At 41.5% G+C, this 17,985-nt stretch overlaps 1 protein-coding gene and 3 non-coding genes across 5 annotated transcripts in view; all 4 read right to left on the bottom strand.

Annotated features, from left to right (window-relative positions):
* The window catches only part of TRIM55 (tripartite motif containing 55), a 64,859-nt gene extending 54,610 nt beyond the window's left edge, over window positions 1-10,249 (bottom strand). For both annotated transcript variants that reach the window (XM_054497529.2, XM_063668818.1), the window contains exon 1: window positions 6,640-10,249. The gene's annotated coding sequence lies outside the window, so the exon portion shown is untranslated. The remainder of the gene's footprint in view (window positions 1-6,639) is intronic.
* Window positions 7,156-7,228, bottom strand: TRNAA-AGC (transfer RNA alanine (anticodon AGC)). Its single transcript has one exon. It is a non-coding gene; the product is annotated as a tRNA-Ala (tRNA).
* On the bottom strand, window positions 7,333-7,421 carry TRNAY-GUA (transfer RNA tyrosine (anticodon GUA)). The gene is given in 2 exon segments: window positions 7,333-7,368; window positions 7,385-7,421. It is a non-coding gene; the product is annotated as a tRNA-Tyr (tRNA).
* Window positions 7,951-8,043, bottom strand: TRNAY-GUA (transfer RNA tyrosine (anticodon GUA)). The gene is made up of 2 exons: window positions 8,007-8,043; window positions 7,951-7,986 (listed from the first exon to the last, which is right to left on the bottom strand). It is a non-coding gene; the product is annotated as a tRNA-Tyr (tRNA).
* Window positions 10,250-17,985: the final 7,736 nt, after the last annotated feature.

Here is a 17,985-nt window from a genome sequence, read left to right as displayed (position 1 = left end):
CTAAAATATGTATGAAGGTAGCTTCAGGTCAAACTTAATTTAACAAAGCGTAGTCTCCCGAAGGTATTTTGGTTTATATAGAAGGAGTGCTTTGCTTGCCCCACTTCCACCCCCACTCTTACCACACACATCAGGACAGAGGCTAGAAACTGATCGGGAGCAATTACACAGGGAGCTGCCATGGTTGGAAGTCCTGGTTGTCCCTCATTTCTGAGTCCCACCAGCCAGCGGCTGGAGTATGTTTAGACACATCGAAAAACTGAAGCAAAGTCACCACCACCCTCCCCTCTTTCAACAGTTTTCCAGTCTCCCAGGTATGTCTGGGGAAATTAGATGGGTCCCTAGGAACCTGAGTGTGCACCCAACAGTGGATGTGACACTGAAGGGTAACAACAAAAAGAGAAGGCTTTTGACCTCTTTCAACCTGTAGCTGCCGGGCCAAATGGAACCAGGCTTTTTCAGGGGCCAGGGCCCAGGAAAGAGATGTAGATCTGCAATGGAATTCTGACATGACCTACCTGGAGTTAGGCCAAATTTCACAAGTAAAGGGCATGGTCTGTCCTCACTTCATACACCAGCAGCAAACTCTGGGGTTCCCAGGTCCTGCACTTCTGACCAACTGGCTACAAATTTGGGGGTTCCCACTACCTCCTCAGTTTGGTAGAATGACTCACAGAACTCAGGAAAACATTATATTTATGATCACAGTTTTATTAGAGCCAAAAAGAATACAAATTAAGACCGGCCAAAAGAAGAAATGCCTAGGGCAAGGTTGCAGGGTGTCTCAAATGTGAACTTCCATGTCCTCTCCCAGTGGAGTCAGGATGCATCACCCTTCTGGCACACGAATGTATAACAATGCACACAGAGTGCTGTTAACCAGGGAAGGTCACCCGAGCTTCTGTGTCCAGAGTTCTTACGGGGGTTTCATTATGCAGGCATGATTGATGGAATCATTAGCTTTGTGAATGATCTCAATCTTCAGCTTCTCCTTCCCTCCCTGGAGGTTGGGCTGACATCACGTGGCTTAAAGCCCCAAGATTCTCATCTCATGGTTGGTCTTTCTGACATGGCCAGCCCCACCCCCTCTTCCCCGTCTGCAGTTATCTCATTAGCATAAACTAGCAGGGCCCACGATGAATAACAAAGGCATGTCTGTCACTTGGGAAATTCTAAGGATTTAGAGGCTCCCACTCAGGGACTTGGGACAAAGACCAGCTAAGTTCTTTATTATATAGGAAGAGCTCAGTGTGTTTTTCATCTAGGGAAGAGAGGAAAGGGATGCTAAAATTATTTTTACTACTATACCACTACAACAAATATGATAAATATGTACTGAATACCCATTACTTCATGTCATAGCTCCCTGTCTCAGGTATTATTATCTTCACTGAGTCAACTGTGGCTGAGCAAGTTAAGTAGTTGCCCTGAGTCACGTGGCTGCTGAACTGTGATGCAGACTGAGAGACACATCTTTTGAGCACAGAGCCCATGACCTCACCCACTAAGCTGCACCACACCCATGCTTTAGAAGGGCACTGTCCATAAGAATTTCCACTAATGATGGAAATGTTCTATATCTGTAGTGTCCAATCTCTAGCCACTTGTGGTTCTTGAGTACTTGGAATGTGCACAGTGCAGCTCTGAAACTAAATTTTAAACTGTATTAATTTAAACTTATATTTAAATGTCCACATGTGGATAGTGGTTATTATACTAGACAACCAGCCCTAGAACATGAGATATAAAAAAATATTGGGGGCAAACTCAAATGCATATGAAGGACTCTCCAACAAGAACTGGGTCTCCGTCTTTTGGTGATTTTGTACTCTCTGGCTAGAGTGATGTGAATCCCCACTTGCCCCAGAATGGTCAGAAAAGCAGCACCGATTCTTCACTGTAACTGTCAAAATAGGTCAGAGCATTCTGAGAATAGGAGACATTAGAAAATCCCAAAGAATACTGAAGATTCCAGAACATCCTTGGCATTTCATTTACCCATGTTCTTTTGTCTCTTTGGTGTAGGTAATTGCAAGTCCAGGTACTTGAAAATAATCCAGGCTTAGTTTAAGGAGCCATTTGTTCATCAAACAGAGCAGAGAACTTATGGTTAGATGGAGAGTAGAGCTAAAAGGAAATGAAAAACAGATACGGTTTGAAGCAAAACAGTGAGCAGAGAGAGTGCAGTCCTGATGAAAGAGAAAACAAGAGGAGTCGGAAGACTGATCTTACTCCTGGCTCAGCCTCTAAGGTAGAAAGGAAGTATTCTTGCTTTCTTGTGCCCACTGGAAGTGAGAAAGGGGGTGGCTGACTAAAGAATTAAAACAGGGAAAGAACATCAGATGATGTGGATGTGGAGGAAGAGAGTCAGTGATTGCTGAAGAAGGAAGTTTAGTTGGGCTGGAGCACTAGGGCATCAGTGGACCAAGACTTTCAGGTCAACTCCAGCACCAATATAATTTGAAAATTATTTTAATCCCATGCCAAAACAAAGGTCAACACTTAATCTTGTGCAAACCAGGTCCTCTTAAACTAAGCCAGTGAGGCTGTTAATTCTTTCTTGCAATATTCACACATGCATGCATGCATCCACCCGTTCATCCATCCATCCATCCATCCATCCATCCATCCATCCATCCATCCATCCATCCATCCATCCCACCCTTTTTTAGTGAGAACACCACTCATGACCAGTGGAGAGAAGGCCACACTTCATTTGGGATTTCAATGAGCTGGTGTTCCAAGCACCAGGCTCTGTTATCAGTCCTGCCAGATATAACCCATGTGACCACAGAAGGCATAATGTTATTTCCTTTGGTATCCTAGAGCTCAGGGTGTGGCCCAAATAAAGCACTTTCTAACCATTATTTGGCTTAGAAATTTTCCTCCATGTAACAACTTTAAAAGTTATTCCAAAAAATATAACCCAGAACTCTCTTTCCATACAAAGATTCTTGCCATCCCCTTGCACTGAGGACTTGACCCATGACATCTACAAAATACTTAATGTTTTCCCTCTGCCTGTGTCATCAGTCTTTTCTATTTAGCTGTCTACCTGGCAATAGGTAGCTTGCATATGTGATTTTTAAATTTTAAATGAAAAGAAACATCTTACAAAATCTAAAATCAAAAAGAAATGAACTTGAAAAGCACTAAACAGCAGCTAACACTGGCATTTCTTTCATTAGATGGTTTGCCAACTTCTCCTTGAAATCTTTTGTTCATTTGATAATCACTCCTTCTTCAAATCTGTTGTTTATAAATTTTACTTCATCATAAAGATTTCTGAGGAAATGTTAGTAAAATGAACATATTTTACTTTCCTTTCCTCTGAACACTTCTTGGAAATAAGAAACACTCATTATATATGTACCAGAAATAAGCAGTGACAGTCCCAACAAGTAGCGAATACTTTAGCCCAAGCTCTTCCCAATGGCCCATGTCTGAACCCCACACGTTGGCTTCACCCTCACCACCCATACCCACCCCCACTTCTCCTCCACCCCAGCTTCTTAACTGATTTCTCTGAATTCACTCTTGCCTTCTGCAATCCACTTCTCACAAGTCACCCCTTATTTAAATCCTATTAATGGTCACATCACCTCCAGGATAAAGATATTAATCCTCACTGTGGTCCCAAGACCTGATGTGATCTGGCCCTTGCCTATCTCTCCGACTTGCACTGTCCAAAGAAATAAGATATATGTGACAAATATGAGCCATATACATGATTTTAAATTTTGTAGTAGCCACATTTTAAAAAATCTAAAAATAAATAAAAACAATATTATTATATTTTACTTAACCCCAGAACATCTAAAATATTATCATTTCAACATGTAACCAATATTGTTTAAAAGTTAGACGTGCACACAGAGACAGTTTTCCCTCTTCCTTTCCTATGTGGAGGTCTTTTACTTCATTTCCTTTGCTTTATTGCCCTGGCAAGAGCTGAAAACTCAGAATGGACACCCTTGCCTTGGTCTTGGTCTTAGGAGGAAAGCACTGTTCTTTAATATTAAGCATAATGTAAGCTGCATATGTTTCACTTATGTCCTTTATCAGGTTGAATAAGTTCCCTTCCCCTCCAAATTTGCTGACAGTTTTAAAAAGCAGGAATGGATGTTGAATTTGGTCAAATGTTTTTGCTGCTTCTGCTGAGATGATCACATGATTTTTTTCCTTTAATCTGTTTAATGTTATGAATTTGAATGTTGAGCCAGTCTTGTATTCCTGGGATAAATCTCACTTAGTCATAATGTATTTTCCTTTTTATATGTTGTTGGATTTACTTGGCTAAAATTTTGTTGAGAATTTTTGCATCTATATTAATAAGCTATATTGGTCTGTAGTTTTCTTTTTCTGTAATGTCTTTGCCTGATTTTGGTATCAGAGACTTCACAGAATGAGTTGGAAAGTACTCCCTTTTCATCAGCTTTTTGGAAAAATTTGTATATAATTGGTATTTTTTTCTTCCTTAATTGTTTGGTAGAATTCACTACTGAAGCCCCAGGGGCTGGTGTTCTCTTTATGAGAGAAATATGTTACAACATTTAAAGTACCTACAGCTGTGCTCAGCTTGTAGTAAGTGCTGGGTAGATGTTAGCGGTTAATTTTTTTAAAGTCATCCATATTTCCAATTTAAAAATAATGTTTATTTCAGAAAACTTAGAAAATAGTTTAAAATTTTAAGGAAAAAATACCACAGTAATCATACTACCAAAGATCATTACTGTTGTTAACATTTTAATGCATGTTTCCAGTCTTTTTTTCTTTCTTTCTTTCTTTTTTTTTTTTTTGAGACAGGGTCTCCCTCTGTTGCCCAAGCTAGAGTGCAGTGGCGCAATCACTGCTCACTGCAGCCTTGACCTCTCAGGTTCAAGAGATCCTCCTACCTTACCCTCCTGAGCAGCTGGGATCACAGGTACACGCCACTGCACACAGCTACTTTTTGTATTTTTTGTAGAGACAGGGTTTCACCATGTTGCCCAGGCTGGTCTCAAACTCCTGAGCTCAAGGGATCTGTCTTCCTGGGCCTCTCAAAGTGCTGGGATTATAGGCATGAGCCACCATGCCAGCTTGTTTCTAGTCTTTTCTATAAATAACTTATGCTTGTTTATATTGCTTATTGTTTATATTGCTCTATACCTACTTTATTTCTTAGAATTTGATTATTAACATTTCCCGTGTCAATATAAGTTCTTAATAAATATAATTTTGAGGGCTATATATATTTCATTACATGGCCACACCATAATATATCTAAGCATCATATTGTATTTTTAGCATTGTTTTTCCTACTTTCCCTACACAGTAGATCCAAGCACCTCTTTCCAAGCACTTCCATATATATTTATATAAACGCATATACAAACCCTTAGACTAATTCCCCCAGGCCTTGGCTGTATGATGCTATGCTTGCCCGGCCTCTAGGTGCTGAAATGTGTCCGAATCTCTACAGTTTGCCAGGGAAATGACACTTTATGTTTCTGTTTCTTCCTTCCTTGCACACTGGTAACGGCTAATGTTTACTTTGTGTTTACTATGTGCCAGGCACTGTACTAAGGCCTTTGCATGTTATATCTTAATTAAAAGTAGGTATCATTATTATATCCCCACTTGAGAAACAAAGACACTGAAGCACCGAAATGTCAAGCAACCTGCCTGTGGTCATGCAGCTGGAAGTAGCAAAGCCAAGAAAGGCCATCAGGTTTTACAGTCTGCCTGACTAACCACTATGCATTACTGCTTCCTGATTTGTACCTTTGAGCTTTGTATGTGAATTTCATTCCCAGCTTGGGTTGCTGACTCGGAGATATCCTTTGAGCTCTGGCCCAGGTCACCTCCCCCAAACGTGTGTCCTCCACTGGGTTTTGGGTGCATTACTTCCTATTCCTTTGACTTGCTACTTACTTCTTGCTCTTTCGGTCACTTAAAGTTTCACTGCCAGTTCTTCCCCTCAGCCAGCTAGAACACCCATAATCCCAAACTAGAAACTGGGACATGTCATCTGATAAAAGAATTCTTTTTCTTACTTTGTGAATTTGTTTTTATGAACATCCTGATGTTATATTTCAAGTAATTTACAATACATTCAACTAAAAGACTATTGAAAATAATAAAATGAGGTAAAAATGGAGACCACCCTAGAAAATGAAAGATAGCAATAAACCATAGCATGTTGTATACACTGGTAACAAAAGCATACAGGTTGCCTAGGACCCTAAAGAAACATCATTTATTTGCTGCACTCCTCACAAAGGATGATACTGTATTTCTGCCTTTGTGTGGAAGATGTGTTTTGTCTTGTGAGAACTGCGCGGTGGCTTCAACAGCTTTTTTTCTAGAAAATTAGGATAGGGAGATTTTATTACCAGAAAACTATTTGTGTTCTGTGCAATCTCTGAATCTTTCAGTGAGTGTGTGGATGTGTGTTTAGGTTTTACTCGTTTTGTTGTTGTCTTGTCTTTGCTTCACAAAATTACGCTCAAGGACTGTCCTAGATAGAACTTTTATCCAATTAATTCTCTCTCAGCGCTGGTCTCTAGTTAATTCTCCACAGTTACTTCCACAGGAGGACAATGACATTATAACCTCCTCCAACGGCAGCCCCTGTGTCCAGGGACTTTATCCACTCACCTCTCCAGGGCTACCTTTTGCCTTGTCCTATCCACCTCGGATCTGCCCAGAGCCAGGCAGCCCGCCCTGCGGACTTGAGATGGGGCCGAACAGTTCCTGCTTCCTCGGTTGAGCAAACGTTCAAAGTAATCAGCGTCCGTTTCCAAGTTCTGTTTCTTGTTTTGTTTTCCCTGTGGGTCTCCCCGAACTATGGGCAGCTTAGCCTCAGATGAGTCCCTGGAAATGCAGCCATCTTATCACAAATCATAAAGGATTCTGAGTGATAATACATGTGACGGCAATCTGTCGCCATTTTTGAAGCAAAAATAACCAGTTTCGTGAATTTCCCCCAATTAAATGGGTCTAAAAATTTAAAGCTAGAAGAATACACTGCTAGCGCCCACCACTTCTTGTCTGGGAAGTTTTAGAGTGGTAAGCTGGAGCTCGCCGTACTCTTCACTTGACTTGTCTGACTTTTCAGCTCTAGTTTGGGATAAGAGAATCGAAAGAAAAACCGTAAGGGACCGTAAAGAAAACTGGAGGATGCGGGCATCGATCCCGCTACCTCTCGCATGCTAAGCGAGCGCTCTACCATTTGAGCTAATCCCCCACGACTGGGCAGGGCTTATTATCTGTTCCTCTAGAGAAGGGTCAGAACATTGAGCACTGAAGATAGGTTTTTTTTGGACCAAAGCAACAAAATAACAACGTCTCTCCTTCGAGCCGGAATCGAACCAGCGACCTAAGGATGGCCACGGGCGCGCGCCTACAGTCCTCCGCTCTACCAGCTGAGCTATCGAAGGGAGCGGGCACAATTGCCCCGGTGACGCCTTGTCTCCATAACATTGTGTCATTTTTTAGGCTTCGTGTTTTTAGTATTGTGTTCTCTCTCTTTCTGATTCCCAGGTTCCGGGAGCACCAGATCCCTCTTCCCGCGGACCCCCTCACCTCCTCACGGCAGCCGTTGCGAGCCCTTGGGTCGCAGAAGCTGCCCGGGGCTCTCAGGAGTTCCTCGCCTGGCCCCCTGGAGCCGGCGCTGCCTCCTGTGTGACTCGGGGGCCCGGGCAATGCCAAAGACGGGTTAGAAAGACGGAGAAGTCGTGACCCGGCAGTCGCTCGGCCGAGCGCAGACCCACAGTTGCGCTGGGAACCTGCCCGGGCACGTTCCCGCAGGGCGAATCGCTAAAAAGAATTACCGTGCAGGTTGGGAGACCCAAAATGGGGAGAAAGCGCTAGACTTTCCAACTGCTCCTTGGAATGCAGTGTGTCATTGAAGGCACCCAAGGAAAGGGCCGTAAGTCATCGGGAGCTGGAAAAAAGACCGCCCTTGTCTCCTTCGAGCCGGAATCGAACCAGCGACCTAAGGATGTCTCCTGCTGAGGAAGTAGCTACAGTCCTCCGCTCTACCAGCTGAGCTATCGAAGGGACGAGTGCGTATATCAGCGCCCGTGAGGTTCAGCACAGAAAAACCGGAGCGCCAGTCCAGGCAGCCGGAGATTGCACTGAGCATGCGTAATTCGAGGAGCGCAGAACCCCAGAGCCGGACTGTGTGCTCTACGCGTGCGCAGAAAGACAATACGCTCCGGCTCGTTAGCCTGACTGACCCGGGAAAGGCCCTCAACCCAGGTGTCTGCGGTCCGCGGTGCCAAGACTCTGCGATTCCACCGCCTCACCTCGTGGTACTTTTCTTTTACCAGCCTGCGTTGTCCTTTAAAGTGGTTGCCGAGTGTGTTCTCAACACGCAGTAATCCAACGGCGAGTGAAGGAGTTGCGTGGTAGGCCACTGGCGCAATGGATAACGTGTCTGACCACGCATCAGAAGACTGTAGGTCCAGCTCCTGCCTGGCTCGGCATTATTGTCACTTGAGGTTAACAAACCAGAAATCATTACCTCCTCTGGCGTCCCCAAACCGCGAATGCCAGCAGTTTGGATTTCTGCAGTGTCCGTTGCACTTTGAGCCCGGGAGGCCTTACCAGCGCCGCCCGTCCAGCTTCCGCGGAGTGAAGGAAAGGCCCTGAGGGTCTCGGAACGCCCCCGGCAGGCAAGCCCGGTTAGGAAGACGCCACTGAAGCCCGCGGTTCTGTAGACAGAGCTGGTTCCACCGCATCTACTAAGACATCAGAGTCACTAAGTTCCTAGAGAAAGTCCCCTCACCAACCCCCAGCTAAGCAAAGAGAGGGAAGAAAATTAAGATTGCATAAAATGTCTTCTTGATCTGGTTCCTATTTTATGCTTAATTTTAACAAAGTTATTCAATCCCAGATAGGCCTATAATCCTGCTTCGTCGGCCTATTTTTGTAAGGTCATAGCGTTTATAAATTGTTAAAGGTTAGCTGCCATATTCCCACTCAGTTTTTAGCGTAGCATAAAAACCATCCAACGACCTGGGTTTTGCCCTTAGAGATCTTTTAACCAAGAAGGCATCATGTTGGTTTGGGCAAACTGAGTTTCTATGTTAATGTTATTATAGTAATATTTTTGGAAGGGAGATTGGAATTATTTCTTAAATCTCCCCTATAAGATAGCAGTTCCCAAAAGTAAAAGCTTTAATAAAATGGAAAATTAGGGAAGATAAAATACGAAGTTACAGAAAAGAAAAGGGCTGGATTTTTAAGTGGGAAAGCGGCTTCCTTAAGGCTGCACAAACATGAGATTATTTTTGTTTCCTGGTGAACATTTTGCCATTTTTGCATGTAACAAGCTGAAGTTATACAGCGTTTCTGAGAGTTTGAGAAAATGACCTCTGAGAGGTGGAGGAGGTGAGTTGTATCCCCTGGCTCAAGTTTGTGGACAGAACCATGAAAATCAGGCTAAGAGAAAAGAGCCTCCTTTTACTCCTACCTTCTCCTCATTTTACAAAGGTGGCAAGCAGGGTGTTTATTAAATTATTATTATCATTATTTTTTAGAAAAAGAGTCTTGCTTTGTTACCCAGGTTGGGGTGCAGTGATGCCATCATAGCTCACTGCAGCCTCAAACTTCTGTGCTCAAGTGATTCTCCTGCCTCAGCCTCCTGGGATTACAGGCATGTGCCGCCTCACCTGGCTCTGACTTTATTGCCCAGGCTGGTCTTGAACTCTTGGCTTCAAGTGATCTTCCCGCCTCAGCCTCCCAAAGTGCTGGGATTAAGGCATGAGCTACCATACCTAGCCAAGCCCTCTTCCCCAACAGCCAACCTTACTTGAGTAATAGGTTTCAGGGAGGCCAAACATGTGATTTTTGGCCTTCTTACTTGTAAGTGACAGAAATTCCCAAGAGTTAGTACAAGCAGGACATTTATTATAATGATACAGGGGTGTCCCCAGGAAACCAAAGATGAAATGTAACTAGGCCTCCTTAAAGGTTTCTCTCCCAGTGTTTCTCAGTTCTGCTGTAGTGCACACAGTTGGAAACATGGTGCTGTCCCCCACCCTAAAAGTTCTGGAGCTTTATTCTTCACAGTCTATCACACAGAGGGTTACTTCTCTTTCTCAGGCCTCACTGCAAAACTCTCCGTTATTCTTGGCCTCACTTAGGTGCTCACCCACTGTGTCCAGGGATCAGGATTACATATATGAAGGTTGGGCGCATACGACTATACCCCTTCCTCCCCAGGAGTACATTGAAAAGATGATAAAAATACACAAAAGAAAAAAAATCTATTGCAACATGGAAAACTACAGTAGGTATAATTAACAAATAGAGATTTTAAATAACTTCTAGAAGGTGAAAATTAAATGAGATTATAATGGAGAAAAATACAGCTCCAAATGCACATTCTGCAAACTAGCAGACAAAACCATTCTCCCCGTGGAGCTCACAAGAGACTCCAGGCACAGAGACAGCAGCACAGAGGTCAGCCGCCCACAATGTTGTGCAGCTGTTGCTGAATTTTTTGCCAGGGAGATCCCACTGGAGAATGGCTTAAGCAGAGTAGATTTGCCAGACTAGAGTCTGTGGAGTGGTATAGGGCTAGGGAGTAAGGCAGAGTAGAGCCTAATAGAGATGGAAAGAACAGGAAGGCCACCCCACCCAACTCTCAGAGTGAGTTCTTCCTTGAGTTGGTAGGTTGGGGGATCTTGGGCCAGCATGGCTGTTCGCCACGCATGCACCATAAATGCAAAGCCTGATTGTCCCCAGGACACAGCCATTTTTACAGATAGCAATGTATTCCTTCATGTGTGTTTACCAGACATTTGGGAGGAAATAACAACTTCAAAAAGAAAGTCCAAGATGAACAAGTTAAATAAATGACCGAGGAGAAAACAGAGATAATGCAAGGAAAGAACAGAACTATTTAACAAAAAAGTAGTTAGGGATATCCTTAGGGACATCCAAGAGAGAGTTACAGCAATGAAAACCAAAATACAGTGATATTAACCAGAGCAACTAGGGAAGAAAATTCCTGAATACTAAAAGTATTATTGCTAAGTTGAAAAGTAACATACTGGTCATGGCTAAAGATCAACTATGAAGATATAGAAGACAGAATGGAAAATATATCCCAGGACATCAGACCATGGAAAGCAAAAAATAAAAACTTGACACTGGGTACGGTGGCTCACCTCTGTAATTCCAGTACTTTGGGAGGCCGGGGCGGGAGGATTGCTTGAAGCTAAGAGTTTAAGACCAGCCTGGGCAACAAAGCAAGACCCCCATCTCTACAAAAGATACGAAAATTAGCTGGACATGGTGGTGTGCACGTGTAGTCCCAGCTACTTGAGAGGCTGAGGCAGAAGGATCTCTTGAGCCCAGGAGTTCAAAGCTGCTGTGGGCTATGATTGGTTGCACCATTGCACTCCAGCTCCTGGGACAGAGTGAGATCCTGTTACACCCCCCCCAAAAAAAAAGACAGAAAAGAAAAAAAAAAGAAAGAAAAGATAGATCCTGAAGACATGAAGAGTATCTAATATGAGCTCCAGAAAGAGAAAACAGAGACAATGCAGGGGTAAGAATAAAAGAAAGACATTGGTCATCAGATGGAAAGGATCATGCAAGTTAGGATGAATGAAAAATAACCATGCCTGGACACAGCCTAGTGACATTCAAAAGCATTGAGGATAAAGATGACACCCTGTAACTTTCAGAGATGGAGGAAAACAAAACAAAATCTAAACAAGAACTAGGCTAGCTACAAAGGAATAAGAATTGGATTATAATCAGACTTCTCATCATCATTACTGGATGTTAGAAGATAGTTGAGCATGGCCTTCAAAGCTCTGCAAAGAAATAATTTTAAGCCTAGAATTGTAGACCAATCAAAGTAGCAATCACATATGAGGACAAATAGTTCATAGTTGCAAGGTCTCATAAAGTTTAAATCTATGATTCCTTTCTGAAACAAATAAAAAGTAAGTAAACATTATTTGAGGATGTCATACTGGATGGGTTCTTCAGTAAGCTGAAGCTCATGCAGAATTAGAGCACAACATTTTACAGGGGGGTAACATCTGTGAATGGAAAAGGGGAGGACACAGGATTGGGTACGGGTAGTCATTAGACAGTGATGCAGACCCGACAAAGTTTCTGCCAACCCTCTTGGTGGCTCCAGAGCAAAGATTTCCTTTTGGAGGAGTCTCAAGTTGGGCAGAAATGATGGGGCCCTAGCATCACCACCTTGCTCAGTCATTGGCCAGAGGCTTAGAACCTCGGCTAGAGGAGTTAACACCTGGTGGCTACTAGTTAACCATCCTTGCAGCTGGGCAGTGAGTTCTTTCTTGAAAGACAGTCTAGCAGCATGTCTCTGTGTATGCCATGGATGTACTTCAGCAAAGCAAAGTAAGAATCCAAGAAGGAGGAGTACACAGGATTTAAGAAAAAAGGAAACCAACCCAGGGACCCAATGAAAATAAAATCTCAGGTTGACAGTGATGCAGCTGGCAAAGAAAGCAATCAGGGCAAATTAAGGGGAGGAAAAAAAAAGTTAGAGGGCTCTGGGAAGTTTATTTTTCAAAAAGAAGCAGATTCTTTTACAGTAGTAGTGTGATTAAGGATCTGGGAGACCTTAGAGATATGATAAAGGCACATGTCACTTTTCTCTAAAAGACAGAACGAAGATACTTAGGGATTTCTAAAAAAAAAAAAAAACTTTATAAAAAATATGCGGTTCAAATATAAAGCAAAATGAAATATGGCAGAATTTTCAGAAATTGGTGGCATGCTTGTTGTTGGGCTGAATTGTGTTCTGCCTTCCCTCCCCACCCCAATTTATTTGTTGAAGACCTAACCGCTAGTACTTCAGAATGTGACTGTATTTGGAGTTAAGGCCTTTAAAGAGGTAATTAAGCAAAAATGAGGTCATTAGGGTGAACCCTGATCCAATACAACTGGTGTCCTTATAAGAACAGAATACAGAGACAGCAGGCACATGCATGCATAAAGAGACGGCTACAGGAAGACGCAGAGAGAAGATGGCCATCTACAAGCCATGGAGAGAGGTCTCAGAAGAAACCAAACCTGCCAATACCTTGAGCTTAGACTTCTAGCCTCTAGAAGTGTGAGAAAATAAAATTTATCTTTTTAAAAGCCAGCCAGTCTGTGATATTTTGTTATGATAGCCCTAACAAACTATATGGGGATGGTGAAGAAATTTGCTTTTGTTTCTGCATTTTTTGACATCATTACATTTTTGTTTAACCATATGTAAGTTATTTTACATAACATGTACGGGTCAGAGTGTCCCATAATTGTCATCTAATTATAGATATTCTGTAATAAAAATTGCTTAAGAATGAAGAAACTGAGGCCCAAAGATGTGAAATGACTATCCAAGGTAACAGAGGGGAGAAGTGGCATATGAGATCTTAGGCCTCCTGAGTCACAGCCAAGGGCTCCTTTCTGTGGCACTGCTTGGTGTCTCTGTCCTCAGATGGACACTTGGGTTAGGGATATTGGGCTGGTGGCTGCTACTCTGGGAGGAAGGAGGTTGAAAGGCAGGTTCTGATACCAGTACGGTCAGAAAATGGACATTCTGGGAGTAGCAAAGTGTTCTATCTATTAAAGGGTATTCTCTTCTCACCTCTAAATCCAAAGGTGAAATCCCTTAAATTTGTTAACAGCAGTGCTCCAAGGAGGTGTGTCAAGACTCTGTGAAATGTGAAAAAAAAGCCATTGTTTACTTGAAAAATTATTCCTTAGACATATGTGCACTAAAGAGCCTTCAAATTTTTCCTTTCAGTCAAGGAAACCATTCTACAGATCAGGAAGCTCTATCCAGAAAGATTAAACAATGTCTTTAGGATGACCGTCCAGATTAGGGGAGCAGGGCTAGATTCAGGCTTACTGACTTATCCATGGTTTTCTCTAAATATGCACCATCTCCAAGAAGGATATTTGTGAGAAACCACAGAGATGTTGTTTCTAGGTCAGAAAGGGAACTATTCTGGGGAATTCCAGGGAAGGTACACTTGATTCTCATTATTCATGTAATTGCATTATATAAAGTCATTTTGCACTCTGATTTAGTGAATGCTGAAACCATTGCTCCCAGGGGAAATAAAGGGAGGCTCTGGCCATAATGTTTTTGTTAACTGATCAATAGATAATCTTGTTTTATGTGTGTTTCTGTTGAAAGACACCTTATTTAATACAGTTGATCCTTGAAAAACAAGAATTTAAACTGGGTAGGTCCATTCATACATAGATTTCTTTCAATGAATATATTGGAAATTTTTTTGGAGATCTGAAACAATTTGAAAAAACTTGACATGAGCCAAATAGCCTAGAAATATCAAAAAATTAAGAAAAAGGTATATCATGAATGCATAAAATACATGTAGATAGTAGTCTATTTTGTCATGTATTACCATAAAATTTTAAGAAATTAACATTTCTCAAAACTTATACAAACCCAAATTGTACATGGCACCATGTACAGTTAAAAGAATTGTGAATAAACATAAAGATGCAATATTAAATCACAGCTGCATAAAATTAACCATAGTACATACTGTACTACTGTGATAATTTCATAGCCACCTCCCATTGCTACTGTGGTGACCTCAAGTATTTCGAATATCTGCTTAAAATGCCATGTATGTGACTTTAATAATCTCCCTATGAGCAGTTTGTCTCCAGTAAATTGCCTGTGGCAGTGAAAAGTGATCTCTTGTGGTTCTCGAGGATTTTTTAATTGTATGTAGTGAAATACCACAAACCTTGAATAACACCACAGGACCCATACGAAGTGCCACTCGTGATGCTGGATATGCTCCCAAGAAGCAGAGAAAAGTCTTGATCCAAAAAGAAAAAGTTGAATTGCTTAATATGGACCATAGATTGAGGTCTACAGCTGTGGTTTCCAGGCATTTCAAGATAAATGAATCCAGTGTAAGGACCTTTGTGAAGCCGTCACTGCAGCTAGGCTAGCAGGCATAAAACCCTTGCACGTTTTGCCAAAAACCTCTTTATCTTGTATTGAAAATGCAGCTTTTACATGGGTACAGAATTGCTCTAAGAAAGACATACCTGTAGACTCTAATATAATTCTAGAGAAAACAAAGTCATTATATGACAACTTAAGGCAAAAGGAAGGGGAAGGGTCTAAAGCTGGAGAATTTAATGCCAGCAAAGGAAGATTTGATAATTTTAGAAAGCAGTTTTGGCTTTAAAAATGTCAAGATAACAAGAGCAGCTTCCTGACCAAGAGGCAGCAGGTGAATTTCCAGATGTCATTAAGAAAATCATTGAGGAGAAAAGACATCTGCCTGAATGGTATTTAATGCAGATGACAATGCCCTATTCTGGAAAAAAAATGCCACAAAGGACATGTATTAGTAGGGATGAGAAGTAAGCCCCAAGATTTAAGGCAGGAAGGGATAGGCTACCTCTACTGTTTTGTGCCAATGCCATTGGGTTTATGAGTTAGACTGCCCTTATCTGTGAAGCTGCTAACAACCAAGCCTTGAAGGAAAAAGATAAAACACCAGCAGCCAGTCTTTTGGTTGCACAACAAGGAGGCCTGGACAATGAGAACCCTTTTTCTGGATTGCTTCCATCCATGCTTTATCCTTGAAGTCAGGAAGTACTTTGCCAGTAAGGTACTATCTTTTAAAAAGTTCTTTGATATTGAACAATGCCCCTGGCCACTCACAACCCCACAGTCTACTATACCCAGACCAAGCCCCTTTGTCTTGCCACATCCCTAATATTTATCATTCTTTGTTTAAAAAGGTACTTAAGCTTTTGGACCTAATGTCTTCTTTGGGTCTTCATTTTTCTTATAAAGACTTCCATGGACATATAAATATTAAATAAGATGCGTATGCTTTTCTCCTGTTAATATGTTTTATGCTATTATTGTTTAATTCTTAGGCCCAGCCATAGAACCTAAGATGACAGAAGGAAGTATTTCCTCCCCTACAGTTTGTGTAAAGAAAGTTTGTCCTCTTCTAGGTAGGTAACTCCACAAATATGGAATGAAGATTGACTGCATTATTCATCCAAATGCAATCCTGAATTATATGCCAAATCACTACATCAAAAGATATTTAATGAGACCAAGCCCCAGCCTACCTCCCCTTTGAAGGGGTTAACATTTGTACTACTGGGAGATGGCAAGGCCAACCCATCTCATTCCCAGGGCTCCATAAGCCCTGCAAGCTCACTTGCAGTCTTCAACGCTCGGGGAAGTGGGAGCATCATCTTGCTCATACAGCATCTTTCCCAAAGGTATGATTGGTGGTGGTGGGAGGGTGTGGCCAGGAGGTTTTCTTCAGAGACTCACATTTATTCTTTTACCAAATATTTATTTAGTCCATACTATGTGCTAGGCATTGTTCTAGAGCTGAGGATAAGGATACAGCAGTAAGCAAAGCAGACAGAAATCTCTATCTTGGTGGAGCACACATTCTGGAAGGGTAAATAGACAATAAGAAGACAATAAATAATATATGCAGTAGGCTCTACAGTAATTAATGCCAAAGAGAAAAATAAAGCACAGTAGAGCAGGAGTGTGGCAGGTGTTGTGCTTCCCATAATGGCAAAATGACACAGATGACCAGAAGCAAAATAAATTGCTTATGGTATATAGGCATCTATGTATATATACACACATGCACATACCACACACATATATTCATACACATATACACACAAATGTATTCATACACATGAACATACACACATGTTCTTTATTTTAAATAGCAACAAAGTTCTTTTTAAAAATTTGCAAATTGTATTTCCTTTGTATAATACTGTGAAAAATAATAAAGGATTGCTAATTTAGTAGTCTGGCAGATTCAATGGTATGTTTTAACTTCATAATTTGTATGATATTTTGTACAATGGAGAAATTGGGTAGAATTTCACTTTTATTATGAATAGATAACATGAAAATATTTTACTTCTAATTGTATGAGTGATATTAAGATGACTTATTTTTATATATAGTAACAAATGTTCCCACCCCAATCTTATGGACTCAGAATAATAGAGCAAATTGTATTAACTTGGATTTATAAGCTTATGGTATTCACTTTTGTTGAGAGGGACAAATTAGAATATACTCAATGTATACACTATTTTGACATTAAATAAGCAGTTGTAAATCCAAGCTTAAAGAATTCAAATATGTCTTAGGGCACCAAGGTGGCATAGTAATTAAGCAGACAGATGCTACAACCAGACTAGCTGAGTTCAAATGCTGGCTCTCCCATTATTAACAGCCTGAGTTAATTAATGACTTTCTGCTGCCCAATTTTCCCATCTGTGAAATGGGAAATAGTAATTGTGCCTACCTCATAGGGTTGCTGTGTGAATTACATGAGTTAACCTATATTAAGCAGCTAGAATCGTGTCTGGCACATAGTAAGCACAACATATGTTTGCTATTTTATCCTTAAAAGTTTTCTCGGCACTATCTAAACATCCTGGAAAATTATGGCAGGAAGTTATGTATCAGAACTTTTAAAATCACAATTATTAATACCAGCTACTCTAGAATCACTTTGAAAATTTTTTTAAAATCCAACTTTTCACTTTTTAGGGTTGCAGTTATGGGTTAGTCAGAGAAGAGAAGGTGGTAAAGACATAGCTGCTAAGACCACAGAGATCTCCCAAGTAAGGAAGTGCTGGGGTGGCGGGGAGCAGGGAGAGGAAGAAAAAGGGGGAGGGGAAGGAGTGGGAGGGAAGTAAGAGATATAGGAAGCCTTCAGATTTGCTCTTGAGGAAGTCACAGGGAATTAACAAGGAAGATTTCTTAGAGGGATCTCCTTAAGCTGCAAAGGGCAGTTGAAGAGAAAGGTAGTTAATAAAGGGAGTGACAGAGTGAGTATATTCTCTTGAAAGTCAGAGAACTCTGGGAAAGAGTTGGATGGGGAGTGGGGAAGAGACTAGGATTCATTTTCAAGAACAAATGTAGTTGGAAACACAAGGTCATCCTGGAGAGGC

This window comes from Pongo pygmaeus, chromosome 7 (genome assembly GCF_028885625.2).
Source record: "Pongo pygmaeus isolate AG05252 chromosome 7, NHGRI_mPonPyg2-v2.0_pri, whole genome shotgun sequence".
NCBI lineage: Eukaryota > Metazoa > Chordata > Mammalia > Primates > Hominidae > Pongo > Pongo pygmaeus.
Note: the sequence above shows the minus strand (reverse complement) of the source record. Positions and strands in the feature narration are given on the sequence as shown.